This window comes from Nelumbo nucifera, chromosome 1, assembly GCF_055504915.1.
Source record: "Nelumbo nucifera cultivar China Antique chromosome 1, China Antique-T2T, whole genome shotgun sequence".
NCBI lineage: Eukaryota > Viridiplantae > Streptophyta > Magnoliopsida > Proteales > Nelumbonaceae > Nelumbo > Nelumbo nucifera.
The window spans coordinates 123,465,990-123,474,176 of NC_142649.1; positions in this window are offsets into that span (position 1 = coordinate 123,465,990).

Below are 8,187 nucleotides of genomic sequence, written 5' to 3' on the forward strand. Positions count from 1 at the left end.
CAAAGACTGCTCCCACTGAAGATGGCGCAGTGCAGGGTGGAGCAGAATCAGCAACGTTCTTCAAAGAACTTGACCCTTCGTAAGGATCAACTGGACGACTTGAGTACAGCTCCAACCAATCTTTTCACAAAAGATTGAAATCAAGATCCAATCTTGATTGCTTCCTAGAACTGGAGATCGAACTGAAGGAATGGCAATAGCAGGAAGGTGGCGGCAGGAGAGAATTCGCAGTATATAGAAATCTCCCATTCTCTCTTTCTTCAAAGAGATGAATGCTGTTGATCTTGTTGTCTTTTTTAGGCTGCCACCCCCTTCCCCTTTTATAATCTTAAAGGGATCAGCTCCTAATCAGATTAGGAGCTGCAAATCCAAATCATATTTGGGTTAGAAGTCCCTAAGGGATAACCCTTATCTTATCTGCAGATCAGATCAGCTGTCTCCTAATCTAATTAGGAGGTTTCCAGATCTAAATCTCATTTAGATCTTGGACTCTCTGACTGGATAGGGTCTAAGCCCAATCCTTTCAGCTGACCCTCTTAAGAATTCGCCCCCTTTAAATGACTGATCAAATCAGCCCAGTTCGAAATGGGCTTAAGGCCCATTTAAGGTTATGTACTCAAAAGACTTCCAAATTGCTGCCCAGTTGGGCTTCCTTGTATGGCGTGGGACCCAAGCATTGATCTACACATCAGCCACATGAGTTCGGCCCAGCCTTTGTTACAAGGCCTGGCTGAATACACTGTTAATGACAGTGCACCCCCTGAAACCCATCAAATGGGCTCTATGGGCCCAACACTTACACTAAGTTGTCCCTGGGCCAAGCCACCATGTAACACCCAGGGACTGTGGGCAGATGCAAGATTAGCCCATCAGGTATTATCCTCAATGGTCCTACACTTAACCTCTCAGCCCATAATGATCATACACTGCCCGACAAGAGAGGACCTCTCCCTCGGCTGCAAGGAACAGTGTTGCACTCTCCACTTATATGGATCCCGGGAATTAAAACCTTTTGCAAACATTTTAGAAACCATAATATATATACTTTTATATCTCATATAAAATATATTTTGCAAAACAAATCTCAACGGTTGAAATCGGCTACCGGCAGTCTTGGTTTCCATCAGTGAGAGTGCATCCCCGATCATTACCTTTGTCCGACAAAGGGGTTGATCCTGTCACTATGATCACCCACTCAGATGAATTCTTGGACTGTCCCAACATACCCAGGTTTTGACCCCCGCTAAGGATCTCACTGATTGGTACATCAAAGACAGCCCAATCCGACACCTAGTGTAGTATCATAATCGAGTCTAGGGGTCGGGTGTAACTTTCCAGTTTTGCCCATCAATCTCCAAGGTCCAGAGCAATACTGGAAATCTGGTCCAGTTCAAAGATTCAATTAATCCTACACTGTATGTGCCTAGGGTCTTATCCTGGCAGCTGAGACAGGCCACCCCAACCGACTTGGTGGCATCACAGTGTCAGCCTTGTCAGGATAGGTCTCCCCAGACCGACCCACTGGCTGTGAACATTCTAAACTAACACGAGTCTCATTAATTGTCCAGTTTAAGGGTATTACACAGAAACATACCAAGGGAACATGAATCAAATATGTATCTTTATTCATTTACAATAAACTCATAAAGTACATCATTCTGATTGAAGCTAAGGGCATACTAAACTGTCTAACACTCTGAACCAACCACAACTTCCACCGCGGCACCCCGCTCCGAAGCCAATTAAGCCCTCCCCTCAGGGCGGACGCCTTCACTGAGGAGAAGCCTCCCAACTTCAAAACCCCTCCAAGAGCCAGGCCTCATCCCCGGGTCGGAGGGAAAGAAAAATCACCCCCGCCTCGCAGCTCGCTGGCGGGTCGGGAACCTCGCCCGCCAAGTCAGCACCTCGACACTCCAAGTCTGAGCTCCCACCCACAGATATCCGATTCAGCGTCCTAGCGGCGGGCTACCAATAGTCCGGGCCCATCGAGCTCGGCAACACCAAGGCCAGCAGAGCCAATACCAGGCCCACCCAGCAACGAAGACGCCGACGAAGTCACTGAACTGCCACCCATGTCCTGCCCGAGCTCCGAGGTAAAGAAGAGACAAGATCGAACGAGATAAAAGCTGCCCCTATTTTCTTAGTCCCTTCCCCCCTCTCATCAGAACTCCTTGCAGTCCCCATGCCCAGAGATTTCAAACTCCCCCCTTTAGACAAGTATGATGGGTCCTTCGACCCCAACGACCACGTCGATGCCTTCCAGTCTCAAATGCACCTGGCAAGGGCCAGTGAGTCATGCATGTGCGTGGCCTTCACTACCACCTTCAGAAGAATGGCCCGCACCTGGTACAGGAACCTGGCCCCCGGATCAGTAAGAAGCTGGACCCAGTTCGTGCAGGTCTTCACCGCGCACTTCGTTACCAGCAAGCAGTGCCCCAGAACCGAGGAGAGCATCTTCAGAGTAGTCCAGAGAGAAGGAGAGTCCATCCGGGGCTACATCAAGCGGTTCAATGATGCGTGCTTGCAGATACCGTGACTGGACCCCGCGGTGCAGCTCGCGGCAGCCAAGAGAGGAGTGACACACAAGGAGTTCAAGTGGCACATGGTAGTTAATCAGCCCGCGACCGTAGCTGAATTCCTCAAGCTCGTGGATAAATTCATGAGAACAGAGGAGGAGATCAACCAAAGGACCGAAAGCGGGATCGAGAAAAGGAAGAGGGAAGGCGATCCCTCCAACCCAGATGACAGAATAAGGAAAGATCCAGCCCGGGAGATGAAGCCGAGCTAGCTGTTCCGAGTTCCCTTAGCAGCTCGGACGGACTACACACCCTTAAACGCGAAGCGGGCTGAGATCTTGATGACGATCAAAGACGCCCCGTACGTAAAATGGCCACCTCACCTAAAAGGGAACCCAAACGAGAGGAACAAAAACTTGTACTGCAGTTTCCATAGAGACCACGATCATAGTACCAAACATTGTAATAATCTCCGGGACGAGATAGAGGGACTCATCTGTCACAGGTACTTGAGAAATTTTGTACAGCATAATAATAATAATAATAATAAGATAGGTCGGCAAGGGGAGCATGGTAAGGATGCCCCCGAGTCCAGCAGCAGGCCGGCCGAACCGTCGCAAAGATAGCCTCCGGAAGAGAGGCCAGTTCGGGGAACCATCCACGTGATAGTGGGAGGTTCGGTGGTAGCGGGTTGTACTTCAACAATGGCCCGGGCGTCAGTTCGCGAAGCTGCCCGCGAAGAACAGAACCCTCCGAAGAGGCCGAAGACGGAGGAATCGATTCTCTTCACAGAAGACAATACGCGAGGGGTCCACTACCCCCACGATGATGTGCTTGTCATAAAACTAAGGATCAGTGACTTCGAAGTCAGGCGCGTACTTGTTGATTCAGGCAGCTCGGCGGACATTCTCTTTAAGTCGGCGTTTGACTAGCTTCAGTTGCAGAGAAGCGAGTTGAAGCCCGCAAACACTCCTCTGGTGGGCTTCAGCGGAGAGGAAGTCAGGCCCCTCGGGAAAATAACAGTACCTGTGGAAATCGGCACATGGCCCTCTGCGGTCAGACTCAGCCACGATTTCCTGGTGGTCGCAACCCCCTCCCCATACAATGCCATAATAGGGCAGCCAATCACTCATGTCCTATGGGCAGTGGTCTACACCTACTACTTGGAAATGAAGTTTTCTACAGACTTTGGTGTGGGAGTAGCGCGGGGCGACCAGCTTGAGTCCCGCAAGTGCTATGTTGCCGCCCTGAAGGGAAAAACCAAGGTGGCCGACGACCTCGAACTGGAGCGGCCTATGGAGCAAGGCGAAGAACGAGCTTCGCCCACAGAAGAAACGATCACAATCCCAACTTCAGCTACAAACCCGGCTCGGACACTACAGATCGGTGCTTCCGTCCAGGAACCTCTACGAACCAAACTGGTGAGTTTCTTACTTCAAAATTTAGATATTTTTGCATGGTCCGCGGCCGATATGCTCGATATTGACCCCAGCCTTATAACTCACAAACTTAATATTCACCCTGTAGTCAAACCCATTAGACAGAAGGAACACAACTTAGCCCCAGAGCGTTGGAGGGTGGTCGACGAGGAGGTCGAAAAGCTCCTCGCAGTAGACTTCATAAGGGAAGTTCATTACCCGAGCTGGGTAGCCAACCCAGTGCTGGTAAAAAAGGCAAACAGCAAGTGGCGCATGTGCGTCGACTACACCGACCTGAACCGAGCTTGCCCAAAAGATTGCTTCCCCCTCCCCAGAATTGACCGCCTAGTGGACGCGACCTCGGGACATGAGTTGCTAAGCTTCTTGGACGCCTACTCGGGCTACAACCAAATCAGGATGGACTAGTCCGATGAGGAAAAAACCACCTTCATAACCGAGTTTGGCCTGTACTACTACAAGGTCGTGCCCTTCGGACTGAAGAATGCTGGGGCGACCTTCCAAAGACTTGTGAATAAGCTGTTTCAGCCCTTAATTGGCATGAAGATAGAATGTTATGTAGACAACATGGTCATCAAGACACAGTTTTCGCATGAATTAATATAAGACTTAGATTTTGTCTTCCAAATTCTGCGTCAATTTAGCATGAAACTGAACCCAAACAAGTGTGTCTTCGGAGTCACCTCGGGTAAGTTCCTAGGGTACATCGTCGACCGGCGCGGTATTGAGGCCAACCCGGACAAGATAAAGGCCATCCTAGATATGAGACCACCTCAAAAAGTAAAAGAGGTTCAGAGGCTAAATGGTAGCATAGCCGCTCTGAGCCGCTTCATGTCCAAGTCGGCAGACCGCTGCCTGCCTTTCTTTAAAGCAATTAAAGGCAAAGGGTTCGAATGGACACGAGACCGCCAGCTCGCGTTCGACGAGCTAAAGAACTACCTCGCTAGTGTGCCGGTCTTAACCAGGCCCAAGGAGGGCAAGGTCTTAGAACTGTACCTCTCGGTAAGCGACAAGGTGGCCAGTTTGGTACTAATAAAAGAAGTAGATTGGGTCCAACGACTCATCTATTATGTTAGTAAAATTCTGTAGGGAGCAGAGACGAGATACCCGCAAATAGAAAAGCTGGCATACGCACTAATAATTGCAGCTCGGAAACTCCGCCCATATTTCCAGGCTCACACTGTCATCGTCTTGACTGACAAACATCTTAGGCAAGTCTTACTCAAGCCCGAGGTTTCCGGTCGGCTGACGAAGTGGGCCATCGAGCTCAACGAGTACGACCTCCAATATAAGCCACGAACTGCTATTAAGGCCCAAGCCTTAGCAGATTTTATCGTCGAGTGCACGTTCAGCCTCAAAGTCCCTAGGCTGGTTGAGCCCGAGATCCCTAGTTCAGGTGAGCCCGGAGCTCCCAGGCCAATAGAGTCCGAACCCCGTGAGGTAGCAGCCATGGTGGCATCTCTCCTAGTTAGGCCAAACGCGAACTGGGATGAGGAGCCCTGGATCCTTCACGTAGATGGCACCTCGAACCAACAGGGCAGCGGGGCTGGAATAGTCCTACATGGCCCGGGTGAAATGAAATTGGAATACGTGCTACGCTTTGAGTTCGCGGCATCCAACAACGAGGCGGAGTATGAGGCATTGATAGCCGGGCTGGCCCTAGCACAAAAGGTAAGAGCGAAACACATAGTTATCTGCAGCGATTTCCAGCTTGTGGTCAACCAGGTTACGGGCGAATATGAAGCACGCGAGCTAACTATGATCGCCTACTTGGCAAAGGTAAAGGAGGCTCTGCTCAACTTCCAATCACACTTCATCAAGCAAATCCCGAGGTCAGAGAACACTGAGGCCGACGCCCTGTCCTGGTTAGCCAGCATCAGTCACAACGCCATGAGAACCATGTACATAGAGGACTTACCTCGGCCTAGCATTCTCGGTGAGGCAGAGGAGGTCGCTCCCGTCCTTGAAGCAAAGCCGAGCTGAATCGACCCACTCGCGAGCTTCTTGCTAGATGGGACCCTCCCTGCGGGCCGCAATGCAGCCAGAAGGGTGCAGCGCCAGGTAGCCAAATATGTCATAATAGACGAACGGTTGTACCGACGGTCCTACACGCTCCCCTACCTGCGTTGCTTGCGACCTGCCGAAGCCGAGCTCGTACTCCACAACACTCATGAAGGTCTGTGCGGCGGACACTTGGGGGGCAGGGCCCTCGCCCAAAAGGCACTTCGACAAGGGTACTACTGGCCAACAATGAAGGCAAAGGCCGTCGAGCTCGTCAGAAAATGCGACAAGTGCCAGAAGAATGCCAATACCCACCATTAGCCTGCCGCCGACCTCAAGTATCTCACCAGTCCATGGCCCTATGCGCAATGGGGCATCGACCTCCTGGGGCCATTCCCGCCAGCAATAGGTGGGAGGAAGTTCCTAGTGGTGGCGGCAGATTACTTCACAAAGTGGGTAGAAGCTGAACCTCTCGCAACAGTTACAGCTCGAAACGTACAGAACTTCTTTTGGAAGAACATAGTATGTCACTTCGGGTTACCTCGGGTACTAATCTCGGACAATGGCAAGCAGTTCGAGGACATCAAGTTTCAGGAATTGTGCCAAGATATGGGGATTCGGCAGAACTTCACATCGGTTGCGCACCCGCAGGCAAACGGTCAAACAAAAGTGATGAACAAAGCTATCCTCCGTGTTCTATGGGCTCACCGAACTACAGAAAAAACCGCCACGGGAGAGACCCCCTTTAACCTCACCTACGGAACTGAAGCAGTAATCCCGGTGGAGATCGAAGTACGTACACTACGACTAGAAGCATATGACGATTAGACAAATGGAGATGAGCTACGTACCAACCTCGACCTACTGGATGAGGTAAGAGACCTCACATACATCCGGACCACAACTTACCAGCAAAGAGTAGCTCGGTACTACAATGCCAGAGTAAAAAAGCAGAACTTCCGCGTCGACGACCTGGTTCTTCGTAAGATCATGGCACCCGAGCCCGGCGTGGGAAAACTTGGACCGAATTGGGAAGGGCCCTACCGAGTAAAGAGAGCGCTCGGGGGAGCATACGAGCTCGAAACATTAGAGGGCAAAGAAGTACCCTGAGCGTGGTATGTCGTTAACTTAAGACGATACTACCTATAAATTACCAAGCGAAGTGGACTAGGAGTCGCCATTAGAGCCTAAGGGTTAGAATGACGAGCTAACAAGGACCTCGGCACCATAAGACTTAGTCACCCCTTCAGCATGGGCACACAAAAGCAAAATGCTAACATCAAGCTGACAAGCAAAGTGAAAACAGCAAATTGATAAGGACCCCGGCATCTCATCATCAGAGGCATATGGTCAGTTCGACAATATAGTCAATTCGGAAAAAAGAGGGTGATAACAACTTAATCAAAAGAACGTATTACAAAATACTCTGTTTACATTCCAAAAAAAAAAGAAAAATTTCTAGCAGTCCTACAAATCTCAGTCCTCACCCTCGGAAAGCACGTCGACGATACCTGAGGGTCCTGCCTCATCCTCAGAATCCGGTTCACCATCAGCCGCGTTGGCCATCTCCTGAGTAGTGTGCGAAGTAGTTATGATGCTGATGTCAAGCTCGGGGTACATATTCCTGATCATCCACCAGCTCAGTTTAAAACCCCTTCTGTACGAGCCCACCATCAGGTTGTCAAAGCGCGGCGAGGCGATATAGTCTTCAACGGCCTTCTTCTTGGCATCCTCGATGCCCTGAGAAAAGATCTCTGTCCTCTCCCTAATATCCTCTTGAAGGTATTCGACCTGATGCTGCAAGTCTAGCCTCAGGTCCTCCATGTGCTTCACCACCACTCCAATGGCCTCGGTGTCTCTCTGAGACCTCGCTAGCCTGGCCTATGCAGCGCGAGAAGCCACTTCGGCAGCTCGTGCCCGCCTTGAGCTCCTTTCCGCTTGGGCCACTAAGGCATGGATCGAGGAGTTCACCTACCAAAAGGAAAAATAACGAGAATGTTCAAAGAGCAATAGCAAGAAAGGTAATGACAAGGAGCCTGACAAGAAATCGCTGACTTACCACCATGGCATAAGAGGCAGCACGCCCGGCTACATGGTTCAAAGGAAGCTCGGTCCACGCCGCGACCTCCTTAGGGTAAACGACCTCCCTACTTTTTTGAAGAGCGTGGTTCGGCGACAACATGCTCCTGAACTCGCCCTGGCCTCCCGAGCCTGAAGGCCCAACTCACGTATAA